Source organism: Rana temporaria, chromosome 1, assembly GCF_905171775.1.
Source record: "Rana temporaria chromosome 1, aRanTem1.1, whole genome shotgun sequence".
NCBI classification, from domain to species: domain Eukaryota; kingdom Metazoa; phylum Chordata; class Amphibia; order Anura; family Ranidae; genus Rana; species Rana temporaria.
In genome coordinates, this window is record NC_053489.1 from 224,015,406 (window position 1) to 224,037,899 (window position 22,494).

The following is a 22,494-nucleotide window of genomic DNA, read 5'->3' on the forward strand; positions in this document are numbered from 1 at the left end:
CACAACATCGGGACACACCCCCTCCCAACAAATCAGGAAATTAACATTACAGTATCATTTATGTGCAGCAGAAAGACGATAAATCAATGTTATAACTACTTGCACATTATTAAATAATCACTTCACTATGCCCCATTTGAAAAGGACGCCCCACAGCCATTTTAAAATTTAGAAATTAATATTAGAACAGAATTTATTCTCAGAAAAAAACATCCCGAGATATGATTGGGCCTGCAGCCATTTTTAAACCTTGAAACCTACATTACAGATGCATGTATTACCAGTAAAAAGTCCACAAAAGTCCTCATGCATTCACAGTATTAAATTATTTTCACTGGGCCCCAGTTTGAACAGAAACACTAACAGCCATTTTTAAATCTAGAAATCAATTCCAAAAAAGTGCCTGTGTCTACATTTCCAATATTCATTTATTTTTACTCAAGCCCCAAAGAGCACCAACAGCAATTTTTATATTTAGAAATCACATTACAGTGTACTTTTTACAAGAAAAAAATATCACAAAAATTGTCTTGCCTATGTTCACAGTAATAACTTTTTTTTACTGAGCCCCAATTTAAAAAGGAACCCCAACAGCCATTTTTAACCTAGAAATAGACATTACAGTGTCATGTATCCCCAGAAACAAACCACAAAAATTGTTGAGCCTACATTCCAAATGTAAATTTTTTGCACTGAAGCCCCATTTTGAACAGGACACAAAGCCGCTATTTTAAATATAAAAATCAACATTACAGTATCATTTATTGTCAGAAAACACACCCCTTATATTTTACTGAGTATGTGCACTTTTTTTTTTTTTTTAAGTGGTTGTAAACCCTTACAACACACCTTTTGCTACAGGTAAGCCTAGAAGGCTTACCTGTAGCTACCCTGGATATCTCCTAAACCTGAACGGCACATGTTCATTGAAGCAATAGCACATACGTGCCGTTGCTTTCAGTGAGTTTACCATTACCGGCGGGAATCCTGGGAGGACATATGATGTCCTCCCAGGATCGCCCTCATGCGGTCTGTCACCCGGTGTGCAACGTCGCACGGCCACGCAATTGTCAGTTAAAGCAATGCAGTGCCGTAATGCAAAAAGTGCTCTGGTCAGGAAGGGGGTAAATTTTTCCGGGGCTGAAGTGGTTACATTTCTTATTTTTCCAGAAAATTGTGACACAAAAATGGAAACTTCAAAAACTCGCCATGCCTCTTACTAAATACACTGGACTGACTACTTTCTAAAAAGGGGTAATTTGGGGGATTTTTGTACTGCCCTGGCATTTTTGAGCTTCAAGGAATGAAATAGGCAGGATTGATTGATTTTCAGATATATAGTTTGTGGACTCTATAACTTTCCTAAACTTTCCTGATTACTAAATAATATACAAGGATTTGGGTTATTTTCACCAAAGAAATGTAGCAGAATAAATTTTAGCCTAAATTTATGAACACAGATAATTTATTTATTTATTTGCAAAACAAAGAAAAACATTTTTAATTGTATGTATTTTTGCATTTATTTTGCAAAAAAACACCAAAAAACAATCACAGTGGTGATTAAATACCACTGAAAGAAATCTCTATTTGTGTGAAACAAAAAATATAAAAATCTCATATGGGTACAGTGTTGCATGGCAGTGCAATTGTCAATCAAAATGTGACAGTGCTGAAAGCTGAAAATTGGCCTGGGCAGGAAAGGGGTAAACGTGTCCGGTATTGAAGTTGTTAATAAAAACAAAACAAAAAAAACAGCATTATAGTGCATTTATTTTACTGCAAACAGGCCTCTAAAATTGTGGAGTCAGGATATGTACAGTCTTTTGCAATAGTGAGAGTCCCTGTCCCTATGGAAATGGAGCAAATAAGGACGGCATTTCAGTAGACTGCAGAGCTACAGAGTGGCAGCTTTCTCTGGATTTTGTTATGTTCGGATGGGGCTCTGTATTTTGGAGATCCAGCAGAGACTTGGGTGAGATGGGATCTCCAACCCTGTGTCCAGGTCTTATGGATAGCCAGCAGGTTCTGTGCCCAGGTTCACACAACCCATATAATGAGGGGCTGGTAAGAGCAGAGAGTGGAGGATGATGGAGAGTGAGCAGCTTGCTACTGCTGTGTGAAGGCAGACCCTTGTCTGGAAAGTGGTCTGCCCTGTGGGAGACTACAGCCCATGTAAAATGGATTCTTTACCCAGGGACTGGGAAAGGCTGGCCAGCCTTGAGAGTCGGGAAGACTGAGGAAGCCAGTGAGTCCAGGGGGCTGGAAAGAATCCTGAAATCTGTTGAAAGCAAGCAGAGGAACTGCTGACAAGGGAACCAGGTGGCTCAGTATGTTTTTCCTTATTTTTGGACTGCTAAATGAGGTTAAACCCCAGCGTGTGAATCCTGAATGGACCCTTTTTCTTTTGTTTTTTCACTTAATAAACGTGGGCTAACAGGCCCTTAACTATAACGCCTGTCTAATGTGGACTCACTGCACCAAAAGAGCATCTATCCACTTGAGCTAAACACCCCAATGTCACACTATAAACAATAGCTAAGCCAGTTTGTTAACAGAGCCCACACCAGCCAGCATTCCATTAAAAAACACACAAAAATTAAAATTGAGTGACAGATGCTCACTGTAATTTTTCTTTCCTGACGAGCTACATGTCAGTGGGCGCCAGGGGAAAAACAAAACATTTAAATGCATGTATTTTACTATTAAATAAAAACCCCAAAAATATTCTAGTGAATATGTGAAGTCTATAAACATTAAACAAATACCTTCACCCCCTTTTTTGTGAAAACAAACATAACTAAAAGGAAAATAAACAAAAGCATGCCTAAAAAAATAAAACAAGAGGAGGGTATGACAGCCAAACAGTTGGATGAAGTTATTGCTGTGAAACATAGGGCCAGATCCACAAAAGAGATACGCCGACTTAACTCGATTTTTCTAAATTTACACGGCGTGTATCTTTGCGCCCGATCCTCAAAACGAGAAGCGCCTGAAATTCCGGCTTTTCCGTCCTACCTAAAATAATTACACCGGCGCATTCTCGGGCGCAAATTACGCTAGGCACGCCGCTTTATTTGATAGGCAAAGATGCAAATGAGGGAGATAGGGCGATCCACAGAATTAAGTGTGTGCGCCGTAGATAACGCCCTGTGCGCACCTGTTAGTTTCCCGGTGGGAATTTACACTTTATAAAAGCAGCCCTAATTTTACACATGCCGTCTGAATGTCTGCTGAAGCAACACCATTGCTGAAGAGCTCAGCACACACACACTTTCAGGACTACATCTGTCTGCCAAAATGCCAGGACCATCAATGATCCTAGCTGCATTAGTGTCTATAGAGGCGCAAAGAAGGAGGAGGGCACAGAGGAGGAAGAGGAGGGCACAGGAGAGGGTATACCGCCCACGCCAAGATCTCTTTGGCATGCCTGATTCTGAAGTATTCCGCATCTTCAGATTTAACCGTGAGGCCATCCTTGAATTAACAACAATACTTCAGGATGATCTTACCAGCCCAACACAACGCTCCCATGCACTGCAGCCACTCATGAAAGTACTGGCAACTCTTCATTTTCTTGCCACTGGCTCTTTCCAACGCACAAGTGGAGGCGTGGCTGGGATGGCACAATCCTCCATCAGTAGGTGTGTGCACCAAGTGGTCCCTGCAATCCTGCGGCGCATGGGAAATCAATTTCAAAAACCCACCCAGGAGGACCAGCGTTTGAAGACCATGACAGACTTCTATCATTTTGCCAGATTTCCACGCACCATCGGGGCCATTGATTGTACCCATGTGGCACTACAACCCCCCCATGCTACTGAGCACATCTTCCGGAATCGTAAAGGCTGGCATTCCATAAATGTGCAAGTGATCGTAGATGCCCATGGCCTCATCTGGCACGTCTGTGCTAAATTTCCGGGATCCTGCCATGATAGTTATATTTACCGGCAGACCCAGATCTCCAGAGATTTGGAACAGAACATGTATGGAGACAGCTGGCTGATTGGTGAGTGACATGTGTGTCAGGTATGTCCCCCCCATGATGCTGACATCACAAGGGGCACATGCATGACTAATATCCTCCTGTCTTTTCCCTTACAGGTGACTCTGGATATGCCCTGGGACCTCACATGATGACCCCATTCAGGAACCCCCAAACCCCAGGAGAGCAACGCTACAACCAGGCGCACATACGTACCCGGGGCATGGTTGAACGTACCTTTGGGCTTCCGAAGTCCCGCTTCAGATGCCTGGACAAGACTGGGGGTACACTGCTGTATTCCCCAGACTTTGTGTGCCAAATAATTGGGGCATGTTGTATACTCCACAACTTTGCCCTCAGAAGGGGACTGCATATTGACTTATGTGATGACCTGACCCCCGACCCAGGCAATACCCCCCAACCAACTCTACCCGGTCTGCTGAGGGCACAGCAGCCAGGAGACGCCTTGCAGAAGGCATTTTTTCCCAGTAAACGTACATGATTAATGTCACAATAAGAATGTATCTTTTCCCTGTAAATGCACATCAATAAAGTCACAATGATAATGCATGAATGCACACCACTGTGGTTCCTAGCACAAACACATCACATGCACATCGAATTGGATTAGATCCAAGTCCCCCCCCCCTTTGGGACTTGGGAGCAGTAACGCCACGCCACGGCTCCAATTATGTCACTGTGCATTCATACACCATTCATGAACCTGGGATTGCACTTCTCCCTGGTCCTGGGGATCCCTACTCCACCAAAACTGAGGGTGACACCCTTAATTTCTCAGGAATGCCACCCCCCCACATTCACACATCATTCACACACATAAATCAAATCATAAGTACAGAAGACCAAATTTAATAATAAAAAAAAAAATGCATAAACAAAAAAACAAAAGTATCCCAGCAAATTAATTAGCGGCGGCGATTGCTACGCCTTGGCTGGGCAGGGGCACGGGCAGGGGCACGGGCAGGGGCACGGCCACGGCCACGGGCACGGCCACGGCCACGCCGTCGCGGAGGATGTCCATTGGGGGGGGTGAGCTGGGGAAGGAGGAGCCTCCTGGGGGGGTCAGCTGGGGAAGGAGGAGCCTCCTGGGGGGGTGAGCAGGGGAAGGAGGAGCCGCCCCTGCTGGCCTGCCCTCCATGGCCCCTGCAATGCGAGTGAGACAGGCAGTGAGGGCAGCCGCATTGGCCTGGCCAGACCTAGTATTGTCCTGCACAGCCTGGGTCAGGGCACTCAGCTCATGGGCCATGCGTGTTGTGGCGGTCTGTATGTCGTTCAAACATGTAATGACCGCCGTTGAGTTGGTGGCCACATCACCGAGTGCCTCAATCATTTCACCCTGGCTGTGCTCCATCTGCGTAATTTTTTCAAGTATTTTCCCAAGAGTGCGGGTCTGCCGGGCATTGTCCTTCACCACACTGGCCGACAGACGCTCGCCCACAGCCACGGTCTCCTGGGTTGGCCCCCTGGCTGCTGCTGAGTCTTGCGGGCCTGGAGGAGGGGAGAGAGTGACCCTGGTGACTGGAGGCCTGTTGGGGGAGAAGTGGGAGGGGCTACCCCTGATGGTGGCCTGACTGGTGCCAGCCTCAGGGGTAGCCTCAGGGGAAGACTCAAAGGTCATCATATCAGTGGCCAGGAGGACTTCCCGGCCAATCTGCATATTTTCGTCCTCCTCCCCCTCATCATCCTCCTCCCACTCATCCTCCTCCCCCTCAACCTCCTCCCCCTCAACCTCCTCATGAGTGGAGGTTTGGCCAATCCCCTCCCCTGGGGAATCCTGCCCTTCTTGGGACTCATCATCAGCCTGTCTTGGGGGTGGTGCTGCAGCCTGGCCCGATGGGCCTGCAACCTTCTGGCCTGCAACCTCCTGGCCTGCAACCTCCTGGCCTGCAACCTCCTGGCCTGCAACCTCCTGGCGTGCAACCTCCTGGCCATCTGTGGAGGACACAAAACAATCACATGTTTGAGGAACCACACACTTGGCACATCTTCCCTTCCCCCACCCACACATGCTAATCAACAGAGAATAAACAAAAAAACCTACCTGTCCTCCTAGGAACATCTGACGTATAGCCAGGCAGGCCCACCACCTGCTGTGGGTGGAAACACTGGGCCACTGCCCATTCCTCCTCCGTCAGTCTGACTGGGCAGGGTCCCCCTCCTCCAGTGCCCCTGGTATGGGCGTCGATCCTTGCCATCTTATTCCGGACGACGCTCCTCAGATCATTTATTTTTTTCTGTATGCCAGCGGGGGTCCTGGGCTCCCCCCCCCGCCACATTGATCTGGTCCGTGATTTTTTTAATAAGCTGCCTCCTCCTGGCCGGGGTGGTGTTCTGGCTCTCAGGGCCATGCAGAAATCGCCCATATTTCACAATGCCCCGAGCAAGAATTTGCTTCTCTCCCAGGGTGAAATTAAGCTTCCTGCGTTTGGGGGGCATCACATACACCACCCAGCAACAACAAACACACCCGACAAACAATCTACAATACACACCCAAAAACCAGACAAAAATATACACCACAAAAAACTAACCAAAATCTAACCACACAAGGACACAGCTAATAGTAATTCAAAAACAAACACGCACCAACAAACAAACAAAAAACAAACACCAAAAAACAATCAGCAAAAACACTAACAAACAAATTAAATAAAGACACTTCGCAAAAACAAACACGCACCAACAAACAAACAAAAAACAAACACCTAAAAAAAATCTGCAAAAACACTAACAAACAAATTAAATAAAGACACTTCGCAAAAACAAACAACAACTAGACTCTCCAACTCCTCAAACACTTTTCTCACAAACACAACTTACCAACACACAAACAAACAGAGCAGAAGCAAATTGCTCATGGAAGGGGAACAATGGGATATACTTTTGCAAGGGAAGTGTGTGTGTGTGGTGCTTTTTACACACAGGGCGATCCTCAAACTAAGTACACTTGGCCTTTTACCTATCTCACTGATTGCGCCGAGACCAGTTCTGCACATGCCCAGTGAGGTCCCGATTTGTGCGCGCATGCGCAGTACGGCCGGCGCCTCATTTGCATGGGGTCACGGCTCATTACAATGAAGCACGCCCACTTCCTTCCCACTTGCAAAAACCCTGCCTTACGCCTCTGAATTTAAGTTACGCTGGCGCAAATTTAGACGCAAATGTGCTGTGGATACGGCCCTTACGACACCAACTTAGGGCAACGTAACTTAAATGACATAAGTTAGGACAAACTAAATTTGCACCGCTGGCTGAGGATCTGGCCCATAGAGAATATCTCAATATACAGTAACTATAGACATTTTCAGCATCAATGAATGGATGGATGGAACCAAGGGACAATGCTCGGATGTGGGTAGGGGGTGGAACCAAGCAACAGTGCTCAGAGGTGGGTAGGGCAGAGAAAAGCAGTGACACAGAAAGGGGGGTGTACCTGCACATATTCTCCAAGAAAAAAAATCCCTGTTTGTGTGTCTGTGACTGCATGCAAACAGTAACAATGAGCACAGAGCACCAACATAAACATCAAACTCTTCCTGCCTTCAGTGAGGTTTCCCAAATGATTTTATATCTGTTTCCTCACACAATAAGCAAAACCCTCTTAGGCCTCGTACAGACGAGGGAACATGTCCGATGAAAACGGTCTGCGGACCGTTTTCATCGGACATGTCTGCTCTGAGATTTCGGTCTGATGGCTGTACACACCATCAAACCGAAATCCCCGTGGACAGAGAACGCGGTGACGTAGACGACACCGATGTTCTCTATCGCGCAAGTTCAATGCTTCCACGCATGCGTCGAATCAATTCGCTGGTTAGACGTACTAACCAGCGGACATGTCCGACGGACAGCTCTCCAGTGGACAAGTTTCTTAGCATGCTAAGAAACTTTAGTCCGCTGGAAATCTGTCTGCTAGCCTGTACACACGATCGGATGTGTCCTCTGAAACTGGTCCGCGGACCAGTTTCAGCGGACATGTCCGGTCGTGTGTACGAGGCCTTAGACCTAAATAGTGAAGGGGCTTACACATTGAAAAACTCATGAGGCACAGTTCAGAAGTCAGAAAGTGCATGAATGGTAATAGTTGCTATGGAGGCAATTGAATGAAATAGTTTGTCATTTTATCAAACTGACAACAGCTAAATTTCCGTTCCTTACAGGCAGCTCTATCAGTGAGGATATCCCTAAGGGCGTCTGTAGTGATCAAAATAATATGTAAAAAGATAAGAACATGACAGGTTTGTATTAAGTCCAGTACAAGCTTATTATAGGTCATAGGATATAACTATACATATATGCATATGTATATTTATTAATATTGTTTTATGTCATTTAATTCTTCAGCCCTGATGAAGGGGGAGTTGTGATTTCCCAAAGTGCATTGGCTATATCTTTTGACCTGTAATAACCTTTCTACTGTACTTAATACAAACCTGTGGCATTCTTGTTCTTTTTCTTAGTATTGTGCTCATTTGTATTGAAAGAAAACACAGAGGCTATCACTGCTGACACAGTGGACACAGCCGGTGACAGATCGCGCCGCTGTGCGGCCCCATGTTCTGGGTGGAAAACAATCCCAGAACAACAGTGCTCCCTCCCGGGCGTCATTGGACTATAGGCTGGACAGGAAGGTGTTAAATATGACTACTACTTGGTTTTCATATTGGTCCCCTAACTTCAATGCTTTCTGAGTAGGGTTGAGCGAACCCGAACTGTAAAGTTTGGGTTCGTACCGAATTTCTTTTTTTTTGGACCCGAACCCGAATAATTTGCTGAAAGTTCGGGTTCGGGTTCGGAGTTCGGCTATGTAATGGCACTGCACAAAGTGTCATTTCTGAAAGGAAAAAAGTAATTTAAAACTGGCTTTGCGGCTATAATGAATTGTCGGCTTTGCGGCTATAATGAATTGTCGGCTTCGGCAATTCAGAGAGGATTCATTCATAAAAAATAAAAAAAATTGTGTGGGGGTTCCCCCAAATTCTATTACCAGGCCCTTCAGGTCTGGAATGGATATTTGGGGGGAACCCCGCCGTCAATTTAAAAAGAAAATGACGCGGGGTTCCCCCCAAATATCCATTCTAGACCCTTCAGGTCTGGTGTGGATTTTAAGGGGAACTCCACCCCAAATTTAAAAAAAAAATGGCGTGGAGTTCCCCCCAAAATCCACACCAGACCCTTATCTGAGCACGTTAACCTGGCCGGCCGCAGAAAAGAGGGGGGGACAGAGTGCGCCCCCCCTCTCCTGAACCGTTCCAGGCCACATGCCCTCAACATGGGGAGGATGTCCCTATGTTAATGGGGACAAGGGCCTCATGCCCACAACCCTTGCCCGGTGGTTGTGGGGGTCTGCGGGCGGGGGGCTTATCAGAATCTGGAAGACCCCTTTAACAAAGGGGACCCCCAGATCCTGCCCCCCCCATGTGAATTGGTAATGGGGTACATTGTACCCCTACCATTCCACGAAGCAAGTGTAAATAGTTTAAAAAAAACACACACACCTAGAACAAAGTCCTTTATTAATAAGAAAAAAAATACAGCGGTGACACTCGTTCCCGGCTTCCTGCTCCAACGTTGGAGCAGGAAGCCGGGAACGAGTGGATTATCACCGCTGGAGTTTTTTTCTTTTTTTTTATTAATAAAGGACTTTTTTCTACGGTGTCTGTGTGTTTTTTTTTACAAGAATCTACACTTCCTTCGTGAAATGGTAGGGGTACAGTGTACCCCATTACCAATTCACATAGGGGGGCCAGGATCTGGGAGTCCCCTTTGTTAAAGGGGTCTTCCAGATTCTGATAAGCCCCCTGCCCGCATACCCCCACAACCACCGGGCAAGGGTTGTGGGGATGAGACCCTTGTCCCCATCAACATGGGGACAAGGTGCTTTGGGGGGCACCCCAAAGCACCCTCCCAATGTTGAGGGCATGTGGCCTGGTGCGGTTCAGGAGAGGGGGGGCCACACTCTGTCCCCCCCTCTTTTCTGCGGCCGACCAGGTCAACGTGCTTGCATAAGGGGTCTGGTGTGGATTTTAGAGGGAACTCCACGACATTTTTTTTTTAAATTTGGGGTGGAGTTCCCCTTAAAATCCACACCAGACCTGAAGGGTCTGGTTATGGATATTTAGGGGGAACCCCACGTCATTTTTTTTTAAATTGACGGCAGGGTTCCCCTTAATATCCATACCAGACCTAAAGGGTCTGGTTATTGAATTTGGGGGGACCTCCGCACATTTTTTTTTTTTTTTACTAAAAGTCCGTGTCCCATTGACTTCAATGGGGTTCGGAGTTTGGGTTCGGGTTCCCGAACCCAAACTTTTTTTTAAAGTTCGGGTTCGGGTCCGAACCCGAACATCCAGGTGTCCGCTCAACTCTATTTCTGAGTAACTGACCTGGAACAAGCACGCAGATCAGCAGAGTCAATCTTCATACTTGCCCTGAGTCAGTACCTTCAAAGAACTAAAACCGCTGACCTAGCATGACAGACAACCAGCTATTTTCATAAAGAGGCAACATTTCCAAAAAAATGTAAGGGATAATTTATGTTGAATCCATACTCAACCATACCCAGTAGCCCAGAGTTCATGATGTGTGCTAAAATGTTCCACTGGGCGAAAAAAGAACACCAGACTCTACTGCCATAAAAATGGAACAACAGAGAGTGCGCATGCGCGAGGGATCCAAGATGGCCCCGTGATCTGGAGCTCCGCCGTACACTGCTCCCGCGGCACCGACTGCAGCCTACAGAGGGGTCTTCTCCGCACACTGACGAGAGCCCCGGACTCCCCCTGACCCGGTCTATCCCCCTGTATGACGAGCGCTCCGGTTCGTCGGGATCTTGGGCCGCAATTCGATCAGGCCCAGCCGCCCAGGGGATCCAAGATGGCCGCCGCAGCACAGCACCTTGCAGCACGTGTGGAGGGACACTCAGAGCCGAGGCAGGTAATCGCTCCAGCTACACTGTCATACACTCCAGCACACCAGAGTGCGGCTCTCCCTCAAATGACTCCCTCCCCAGCGTCCACCGAGTCACTGCTGAGTAGGACCTTTGGTGATGCAGGGCACATTTCAGCAGGCATGTCCTAACATGTGCAACAGGACAGCCCCCTCCCTATTATACAATCCCCAGAATCTTTCTCAGATGACTTATTTCATAGATTGTCAGCTCTTCTGGATAGGGGTCTGGCATCTACAGCAGCTAAAATAACCACTGATATTAAGGCTGATTTCCAGAATTTAGGCTCAAGAATGGAAGCCATCGAACACAAGCTAGACCTCACAGTCTCCGCCACCAACCAAAATTCTGGTCATATTCAAACGCTACAGGACAGACTCGATTCAGCTCTCCTTAGGATAGATGAACTCGAAAATAGAACCAGAAGGGACAATTTTCGGATCAGGGGTCTCCCTGAGGCTATAACGGATGTTACGCAGGCTACTCATGAGTTGCTTTTGTCACTGATCCCGAATATCCCGCAACATCGCATGGAACTTGATAGGGTTCACAGAGCTCTGGGCCCCCCCAGAAAGGATGGCACTCCTAGGGATGTTATCGTAAAGCCCCATTTTTTTCTGGTCAAAGAGGAAATAATGAAACAAGCTAGAGCAACAAATCAAATCCTGTGCCAGGGTCACCCAGTTCAAATTTTTGCCGATCTGTCCCAATCTACAATTCAGAGACGCCGTTCCCTGAAACCTATGTTGTCGGTCCTGTCTCAAAAGGCTATAAAATATTGGTGGACATTTCCATTCGCTGTTAAATTTTCTCTTAATGGGAAGTACTACTCCTTTTCCACTCTTCAAGACGGAGAAAAGATCCTCCTTTCATTGAAGTTGATATCCCTGGAAGCTGACATGGACACTTCAAACCCATCGCACAACCCTGCCAAACGTCCTTCTCCGAACAGCCCGCTTACCCCGCTTTGGAACAAACCGAAGTTGAAGAAACAGAAGGACATTCTCCAAACCTGAGAGCACCTTGGGGAATTGTATTTCTTTCTCATTTTTCTCATTTAGGTTTCCCCTGGCAGGAGGGAGATTGTTTTGTCTGATGTCCGGTCCCTCTAATCTGTGTAGGGGGGCTCCCTTTTCTTTATTATTTTTTTTTTGTTTGTTTCTGTTCCCCTTAGGGGGGTTTAAGATTTTGGATATTTTTTATGTTCTGTTCCACCTAGGAGGGGGGATGTCATATTCCTCTCTACGAGGGTTTAGTTCCCTTTTGTGGGCCTTAGATAACTGAAAATAAGTTTTATCTATGTGTATCTGTTTTTTTTTTGTACGTTTTCGCATTTTGTTTTTACTAGGTGCCCGGGAGCTGTGTACCTAGCATGCGCCTCCATCTATCTCTCGGCTTCCTCGGAGTCCGTGGGATGGGTTGTCTGTTATGCAGACTTTTCTGGAAGGATCTGGCTCTAGGGGATTTTTGTACCCCTTGGAGTCTGATCCGCCTCTCCCAGAGAGATTGTCTGTGATCTCTCTGTCTTTTTATTCTCTCTCTCTCTCTTATTTCTTCTCCATCTTTTCCCTATCTCCCCCCCCTATCCCTTGCACCTCGGGAACATTTTCATTTGTGTCTCTTTTTGTTGTTTTTTGTCAGGCAAAATTTGGGAGCTCTGTATGTATCTCGTTCTTGGATGAGTGTCTCTCCCACTTGCCGATTGGGGGTCCGGTTCTGCTCAAGGTAAGTGACGCAGGGATTAGTGGCATTTCTTTCTCTCCTCTCGATGGCTGACAAACCTCTTCCAGTCCTTAAAATAGCCTCCCATAACACTCAGGGCCTTAACTCCCCCATCAAACGGAGAAAGTTGTTTGACAGTTACAAATCGCTTAAATGCGATGTTATATTACTGCAGGAGACCCACTTCCCCAGGCGATACAGTCCCACCTTTGTTCACCATAATTACCCTACGTTTTATTTAGCGAACGCAGAAGACAAAACTAAAGGGGTGGCGATAATATTCTCTAAAGCTTCTAATTTTTCTTGGCGTGCTGACTATAGAAATCCGGATGGCAGGTTCCTATTAGTTAAAGGTCTGATCGATGATCACATGTTCTCTTTTATTTCGTACTATGCCCCGAATAAAGGCCAATTGCCGTTTTTTCGTTCTATGTTTTCTACCTTAGGCCCGCTGATTGAAGGGACTCCCATCTTTGGGGGTGACTTCAATCTGGCGCTAGATCAGGGACTTGATAAATCTAATAAGCCTAAGACCTCTCTAAAGCGTCCCACTAGAGCTAGCTTGAAGTTAGCCCGTCTTCTCCATGCGCACGGCTTAGCTGATGTTTGGCGGGAGCAAAACCCAACAACTAGGGACTTTACTCATTTTTCATGCCCACATCAGTCTTACGCCAGGATTGATCATATCCTGATGTCCTCATCCCATTTACCTACTGTTTCTGGATCCAGGATTGTGGAGTCGTCTCTCTCTGATCACTCCATAGTCGTGGCTGTTATTTATAACCCCTCTCGCAACCCTAAACCTTTTCAGTGGAGACTTAATGAATCTCTCTTATCTGATCCCGTAGTTCTTGCTGAAATCAATAAAGCTATTTCCGAATACTTCTCCTTAAATAACACTGGGGATGTCTCGGCTGAGGTTCTTTGGGCAGCCCACAAAGCTACCATTAGAGGGAAATTTATCCAATTAGCATCTAAATTGAAAAGGGAACGAAAAGTTGATATTGATAGACTTGAAAAATTATACACTTCCCTTAAAACCCAACACAAGGCAAATCCCTCTAGCGTCCTACTTTCCCAAATTGAGGCCGCTAGGTTGGAACTCAACCTTGCCCTTACCACGCGAGCTGAGAAATCACTTAGATGGAGTGGGGCTAAATTTTATTCTCAAAAGGACAAATTGGGCAGAATGCTTGCTACCAAGCTGTCCCCTAGAGTGAAACTTCGTACCCTTCCTAGGATTAGGACCCATCAACAGTACACGACCTCTGATCCCTCTAAAATTCTTGCAGTGTTTAGGGACTTCTATGGTAAATTATATGATTCTGGTAGACAGGCTTCTGAGAGCTCCATCTCCCAATTTCTAGACACCCTCCCTATCCCTAAACTTTCAGCGGAACACATAGCCGTTATGGAGGATCCGATCTCCATAGCTGAAACGTTGGAAGTCATTAAAAGTCTGAAAAGGGGTTCGGCGCCTGGCCCGGACGGCTTTTCAGTACCATATTATAAATCATTTTCAGAGTCCTTAGCCCCCTTCATGACAAAGTTTTTCAATGAAAAGGTTTCGGGAAGCCCCCTTATTGCGGAGCTGAACGCCGCATTCATCACTGTTATACCCAAGCCCGATAAAAATCCGGAAGATGTTGGGAACTATAGACCGATCTCGCTGATAAACAACGACGTTAAAATCCTCACCAAGATATTTGCTAATAGACTGAATACCTTCATCAGCTTATACGTTCATAAGGATCAGGTGGGCTTTATCCCAGGGAGGCAGGGGCCTGACCAGACTAGAAGAGTCATTGATATTATGTCAATTCTTCAATCCAACTGGCCAGGGGGACCGAAGCAGCAGGGTATGCTGTTATCACTAGATATCCAAAAAGCTTTCGATACAGTCTCCTGGCCTTATATCTTTACACTATTAGATAGATGGGGTTTTGGTGGTCGTTTCATTGGCATCTTGAAAGCACTTTATTCCTCTCCCACGGCGCGCATTCGTGTGCAGGGGTATTACTCCTCCCCGGTCCAAATAGCAAGAGGCACGAGGCAGGGGTGCCCCCTCTCCCCTATTATTTTCGCGATGGCCATGGAGATGCTCGCGATTGCGATTCGAGAGAATCCTAACGTGTTGGGGGTCTCCTGTGGTCCCAAGATGCACAAATGTGGCTTATTTGCCGACGATTTAATTTTATTTCTTACGTCCCCTCTGATCTCTATTCCCAATCGAAATAAGATCCTTGACGCCTTTGGGGCTATCTCGGGCCTACTAGTCAATTTCTCTAAATCTTTAGCCCTTAATATTTCACTTAATCCCGAGATGGTAACCCTGCTAAAACGTGATTTCCGGTTTGAGTGGAGTGATTCTGATATAAAATATCTGGGCATCTTCCTCACATCTAAATTTGAAACTCTCTACTCCCGAAATTACCCCCCCATGTATCGTAAATTGGAACAGGATTTGAAATCCTGGTCCAGACTTAATTTGTCTTGGCTAGGAAGAATAAATGCTGTAAAAATGACCCTGCTTCCAAGGCTGCTCTACCTTTTTCGAGCCCTCCCGATCCCCTTGAGGAAAGATCACTTGAAATCCTTCCAAAGCAAAATATTGAAATTTGTCTGGGGAGGGTCGGGTTATAGGATTAAACAGCAATCTCTATTCCATTCGAGGAAACAGGGTGGCTTGGGGTTACCCCACTTATATAAATACTACTTGGCATCAAGATTGGCTCAATTTTCTATAATTTTTACTAAATGGGATAAACCTGATTGGGTTCAGATTGAACGACAAGCAGTACCTCTACACACTCTGGACTTCCTCTCATGGATGGTCCCCAAGTTGAGACCCCCTATCCTTGCCCCTACCCTTTCTCACTCTTTTGCGTTATGGGATAAATTGAAAGTGAACTCCAACCTCACATCTGATATTAAACCCCTATCTCACCTCTTTCGTAATCCTATTTTTCCCCCTGGATTGGATATACAAGCTTTTCGTTGGTGGCTAGATAGGGGTCTGTATCGCCTGGGTCAGTTCTTCACTCCTAATGGCCCTGTTTCCCTAGCCCATTGTGTTCGTGAATTTGAACTCCCGCTTTCTGAGAGATTCAGCTTTTTTCAAATTAGTCATTTTTTACATAGCATTTGGTCTACCAAGCCGTCCCCCCCTAAATTCACCGATTTTGAAGTGTTTTGTAGTCAGTCCATCGGGGGGAGGGGAGGCATATCGATTATCTATGCGTCACTTTCCTCACCGTCCACCAAGTCCTCCTTCATGCTAGCTTGGGAGGAGGAATTTCAGTTTAAGTGGAGCTTGGAGACCTGGCAGGCAGCTGTTTCCTCTGCTTTCAAAAGTATCATTAACATCTCTCTCATGGAAGCCAGTTTGAAGGTCATAACTAGATGGTACTTGACTCCCTCTAAGTTGGCTAGGATTTTCCCCTCAGCTGACCCTTTATGTTTTAGGGGTTGTCAGTTGCTGGGCTCTTTTGCACATATTTGGTGGGAGTGCCCTAGAATCAGGCCGTTTTGGAGAAAAATTATTTTAACTATTAAGAAGGTTACTGGCTACGAGATTTCAGGACACCCAGAATCCTTCTTGTTGAACGCACACCTTCCCGGAATATCTACACAGACGCGCAGACTGATTCATTTTATCTTGCTTGGTGCAAAGATTACTTTGGCCAAGGCATGGAAACTACCGAGCGTCTCTGGTAAGGCAGCATTCAGGAAGATCTCCTGGATCATGTGCCAGGAAAAGGTAGCAGCCATGTTGAATGACTCATTGCCTAGTTTTGAATTGATCTGGAGCCCATGGGCTCAGCATGTGGGTATTTCGCTCATCCCGGGAACCTAGGTTAATTTATTGCTGGGTTATTTTCCGCTTCTTTTGAGATGATATGTTCCCGTGGTGCAATCTCCCTTTCATTCCCCTACTCCCCTTTCTCTCTTCTTATCTTCTTGCTCTTCTCCCCCCCTTTTTTTTCCTCCTCTTCTTTATTTTTATTTGTTTACTTCTTACATACTACTGTTTTATGTGGATTTCATTCCTGCACCGTTATGTTTGGAGATGTCATGTCTATTTGTGGATCCTCTCCGATGTGGGGTGGTCTGGGGTGTCCCCACCCATCTGCACAGTGAGTTCCCTTTGGGGTGCTAGTGGTTGGGGATCCTCCGGTTACCCTACTATCTGGAGCCTATGATGACGGAGTTAGGGTCTCTTATGAGGCTTCCTGAGACGGGGGGGTGGTCGGATGTCCTCCTCTCCTTTGAATCGTAGGGGTTGATCTCCGGGGGGTTTTTGCATCTTTATTGTTTGTACTCTTCTTGCAACCCCTTCATTCCTGGTTTAGGTCTGCCCTTGGTTTTAACTTGAGACTCACCCAGTAGTCAATCATAAGCCTGTATCTCTACTATTTTGTTTTCTATTTTTGATATCTGTCTGAATGGCTGTTTTTTGTATTGTATCTTCCTTTTTATTGATTTTTTTTGAAAATAAAACTCTTTGAAAGTAAAAAATGGAACAACAAATCAAAAAAGTAAATGAATGATATCCTTAGCTTGCTTCTTGCCCCATTTTTTAAAGGACCTAATAGGATGGAGCTAATCAAAATTAAGCTTTGTGACTTTTATATTAATCCTCCATAGTTTAATATCTAAATACCTGAGTGTATCTATCCGGCATGCGTAACGTATCTTACGTTATGCCGCTGTAACTGTAAGGAAAGGACGGAGTGTCAGGGAAATGTCCGTAGTAGAAGTACTGGCAATCTTGCCAGTAGAAGAAATGGCCAGAGAAGAAGTACTGGCAATCTTGCCAGTAGAAGAAATGGCCATAGGAGAAGTACTGGCAATCTTGCCAGTAGATGAAATGGGAGCCATAGGCTCATCATGTGACAGGAAGATCCTTCCTGATGCCTATTTAAAGAGAGCTCTGACCATCAGGCAGTGCTGACTGGTCTTCAGCTTGTACCCTGATACCCTGAATCTTGCTGTTACCTTGCTGATCTCCTGTTGCTGAACCTGGCTTGCCCTGACCCCGTTCCTGAACTCTGTTATCCCCTGACTACTGGTTTCTGATCCTGGCTATTCACCTGACGCTGCTACCGCCTGCTGCTTGGTACCTCGCTGCCCGCCTTCCACTTGACCCGGCTTTCTGTATGACCCTGCATCTGCTTCCTGTGCTGAGCCCTGGCAACCCCCCAGTGTCTGCGACTTGCTCCTGCGACTTCCTGCAACTTCCTGCTACAAGTCTTCCAGGAACTACACCTCTTCTGATATCCAGTGTCGCTGCTCCCGCGGAGTGCCTCCTACTCATCCCGGCTCGCACCTCCCGCTACTGCTGTCGGAGTCTTCATCTGCAGGCACTCGTGTTCCTCCTGTCCCTCGGTGTCCTCTGTTTCATCTCCAGCGGTGCCAGGGCGGGAGATACAAGAGAGGCCGACCTCGTCATCTCAGTCTCCCATCAGGTACGTGACAGTACCAGTCAGCCGGTGATGGAGTCTGAAAGGGAGGTCTCTCTTCTACAAACCCTCTGTCGGACTGTTACCGCACTCTCTCAAACGGTGCAAGGGTTACATAAGGACTTTGTTCAGCTTCACGACCAATTGCAGCTTGCACCCAGCCTGGCTTCTACCTCTGAGGACTTGGGAATCAGGCATTCTGCTGCTCAAACCTTGACTTGCAACCATGTTGAACTTTCCTGTTCCCCTGAGCCAAGAGTGCCCCTACCTGAATGTTTCTCTGGAGATCGTAAAAGATTCAGAACTTTCCAAAGTGCCTGTGAACTTTACTTCTCTCTGCTACCCCGCACCTTCTCTACGGAAGAAGTTAAAGTGGGATTCCTTATCTCCTTATTGCTGGATGAACCCCAGGCTTGGGCCCACCGGCTTCGAGAGCAACATGATCCTGTCTTGGCTTCCGTGAACTCCTTTTTTGCGGCCATGGCTCAACTATATGCTGACCCTTTCCGTCATCACACAGCGGAAGCTACTCTGAGTCACCTGCAACAGGGCTCCAGGCCCGTTGAGGACTATGTATCGGACTTTCGCTTATGGAGCGCTGATACCAAATGGGACAATTCTGCCTTATGTTTCCATTTTCGTCTCGGCTTGTCGGAAGCTATCAAGGATGAGCTAGCCAGGGTGGACACACCTTCTTCCTTGAATGACCTGATTCTTCTTGCTATACAGATTGACCATCGTCTGCGGGAAAGACAGTCTGAAAAAGCGTTGAATTCCCACTTGTTGCCTGTTCATTCCAAACTTCCTTTACCCGCCTCCTCCGCAGCTATGCCGAAAGACACCCAGAAGGTTCCGCCTGCCAGTTTTCCGAGATCTCCTCTGACTCAGCAAGAACGATCTCGGCGTTATCATAATAGACTCTGCCTCTACTGTGGCGATGAAGGCCATTTCCTTCAGTCTTGTCCTCGAAGACACCGTAGGAGACCCTCTCCTCCATCCCAGATGGTTGCTTCTCCAAGCCTGGGCCAGAACCACACCTCACTCCCAATTTCTCTCCAGTTTTCAGGAAAGATCCTTACTGTCCCCGCTATTGTGGATTCTGGGGCTTGTAGCTGTTTTGTAGACTCTTCCTTCGCTACCATGCATGAACTGCCATTGTGCGCCAAGAAAAACAGCTTTTTAGTTCATCTAGCGGATGGTTCAGGTATTAAATCGGGACCCGTCACTCTTGAGACTGCACTTATTCCCTGTTCCACTGCTTCTGGGCATCATGAACTCCTACGTCTGGATGTCATCACATCCCCTTTGTTCCCAGTTATCCTAGGGCAACCCTGGCTGAAGGCACACAATCCTCTCATCAACTGGTCCTCTGGGGAGGTGTCTTTCTCTTCTGATTATTGCAAGAAACACTGTTTTCCTCACACGCCCAGCCCGGGTGAACCATTCCTCTGCATCACTGTGGATCCTGAGACTGCTAAACTTGTGCCTTCCGTCTATCATGAATACCTAGATGTTTTCAATAAAAAGAATGCCGACACTCTCCCTCCTCACAGACCATACGACTGTCCTATTGAACTGCTACCTGGCGCTGAGATCCCCTTTGGCAGAATTTATCCCCTTTCTGAACTTGAACTTGAGGAATTACAGAAGTATATCAACGAAAACCTTGACAAGGGTTTTATCCGGCCTTCTTCTTCCCCTGCCGGAGCGGGGATATTCTTTGTTGAAAAGAAAGATCACACGCTTCGGCCTTGTATCGATTATCGGGACTTAAATAAGGTTACCATTAAAAATCGATACCCTCTACCCCTCATCCCTGAGTTGTTTCAGAGACTGCGTGAAGCACGTGTTTTCTCCAAGTTGGATCTAAGAGGGGCATATAACCTGATCAGAATCAGAGAAGGGGATGAGTGGAAGACGGCCTTTAGGTCTCGTTTTGGGCACTTTGAGTACCTGGTGATGCCCTTTGGGCTTTGTAACGCGCCAGCGACCTTCCAGCACTTTGTGAACGATGTGTTTCGGGACTTTCTTGATGTGTTTACCATCGTTTACTTAGATGACATATTGGTGTTCTCCACTTCCCTTGAGCGTCATCGAGTCCATGTTAAGAAGGTACTAGACAGACTAAGGAAACACCATCTTTATGCCAAAGCAGAAAAATGTGAGTTCGATAAGTCCACCATTCAGTTCCTGGGTCTTGTTATCTCCGCGGATGGGATTGCTATGGACCCCCAAAAGGTCTCTGCAGTTCTCGAATGGCCAGCCCCGACTGATAAAAAATCTGTACAACGGTTTGTGGGATTCTCCAACTTTTACAGGAAATTCATCAAGAACTTTTCAGGTATCATATCTCCCATCACACAATTAACCAGATCACACACAACCTTCTCATGGACTTTAGAGGCTCAAGCTGCTTTTGAAAAATTGAAGGGCCTTTTTACTTCTGCACCCATCTTGAGACATCCTGATCCTGCTTTGCCCTATGTTCTTGAGGTTGATGCCTCCGAAATTGCTGTGGGAGCCATATTGTCTCAACGACTGGGGACAAAGTCCCTACTTCACCCTGTTGCCTTCTTTTCTAGGAAACTAAGTACCTCGGAAAGGAACTATGACGTTGGTGATCGGGAATTACTCGCTATTAAGTCTGCCCTGGAAGAATGGCGCTATCTTCTCGAAGGAGCGGCCCATCCTATTCTTGTGTTCACCGATCACAAAAATCTTGAGTATTTAAGAACAGCCAAGAGACTAAGACCCCGCCAGGCTAGATGGGCTCTCTTTTTTGCAAGATTCTGCTTCCATATTACTTATCGGCCAGGGTCTAAGAACGGGAAGCCAGACGCCCTTTCCCGTATGTTCCAAGACACTGAGGTTCCTCCTGAACCTGATACCATTTTGCCTGCTAAAAATTTTCTTTTGTTACAGAGTGATCTCATCTCGCAAATCAAGTCAGCAGTCCAGAACCATCCTCCACCTCCGGAACTCCATCTTCAATGTAAGGAAGGGCTCTACTACCACGGTGAGCAAATTTTTGTTCCTGAGCACCTACGAACGGCAGTTCTTTACATGTGCCATGACCATCCCTTGGCAGGGCACTTTGGAGCCTATAAGACCTCAAATTTGGTCCTGCGCTCCTTCTGGTGGCCCCACTTGTTGCAAAACTGCAGGGACTATGTTAAATCTTGCACAACGTGCCTTCGGAATAAGTCTGATAGGGCTAAGAATTGGGGCCTATTGGAACCCCTTCCTGTTCCTGACAAATTGTGGTCTATGATCTCTATGGACTTCATTGTCGAGTTACCCCCTTCCGAAGGGTTTACCACCATTTTTGTAATTGTGGATCGGCTATCTAAGATGGCCCACTTTGTGCCCCTGAAAGGTACCCCTTCTGCAGCGGAAACTGCCTCTTCCTTTATCAGAGAAGTTGTACGCCTACACGGCATTCCTGCTAACATCACCTCTGACCGTGGGGTGCAATTTACATCCCGATTTTGGAAGTCCCTATGTGAAGCTCTGGGCATTAAACACTGTTTGTCCTCTGCCTATCATCCTCAGACTAATGGGCAAACAGAGAGGACAAACCAGACTCTGGAGCAGTATCTGCGTTGTTTTTCATCATTCGCACAAGATGACTGGGCCTCTCTCTTGCCGTTAGCAGAGTTTGCATACAATAACTCTATTCATTCTGCAATCAAACAAACCCCCTTTTTTGCTAACTATGGGTTCCACCCATCCTTTTTGTCTGATGTTCCCCAGGAATCGTCAGTCCCAGCAGTACAGGATCGTCTGGACTTCTGGAGGTCCAACAACCAACTCTTGCAGGAAACCATCACTAAAGCCCAAGAAAGCAACAAAAGGTTCTTCGATAGGAGGAGGAGAGGTAACCTTGACCTTCAACCAGGGGATAAAGTGTTGCTTTCCACTGCAAATTTAAAGTTGGCTTGCCCCTCTAAGAAATTAGGACCCAGGTACATTGGCCCATTTCCTGTTAAGAAGAGGATTAATGCTGTTGCCTTTGAGCTTAGCCTGCCGGGAAGTTTGAGGATTCACCCAGTGTTTCACGTCTCCCTCTTGAAACGATCCATTGCTAACCCCTTCCCTGATCGTGAACCCGAAGCCCCAGCCCCTGTGCTTGTCGAAGGAAACGAGGAATTTGTGGTCGAAACCGTTCTGGATTGCAGGAAGAGAAGGGGTCAAACCCAGTTTCTAATCAAATGGAAGGGCTACGGTCCGGAAGAAAATTCTTGGGAACCGGCTTCTAACATACATGCACCAAGATTGGTGCAAGCCTTTTTTCAACGCCACCCAGAAAAGAGAGCCCTGAGGGGCATCCAGAGGCTGCCCGTAAGGGGGGGGCA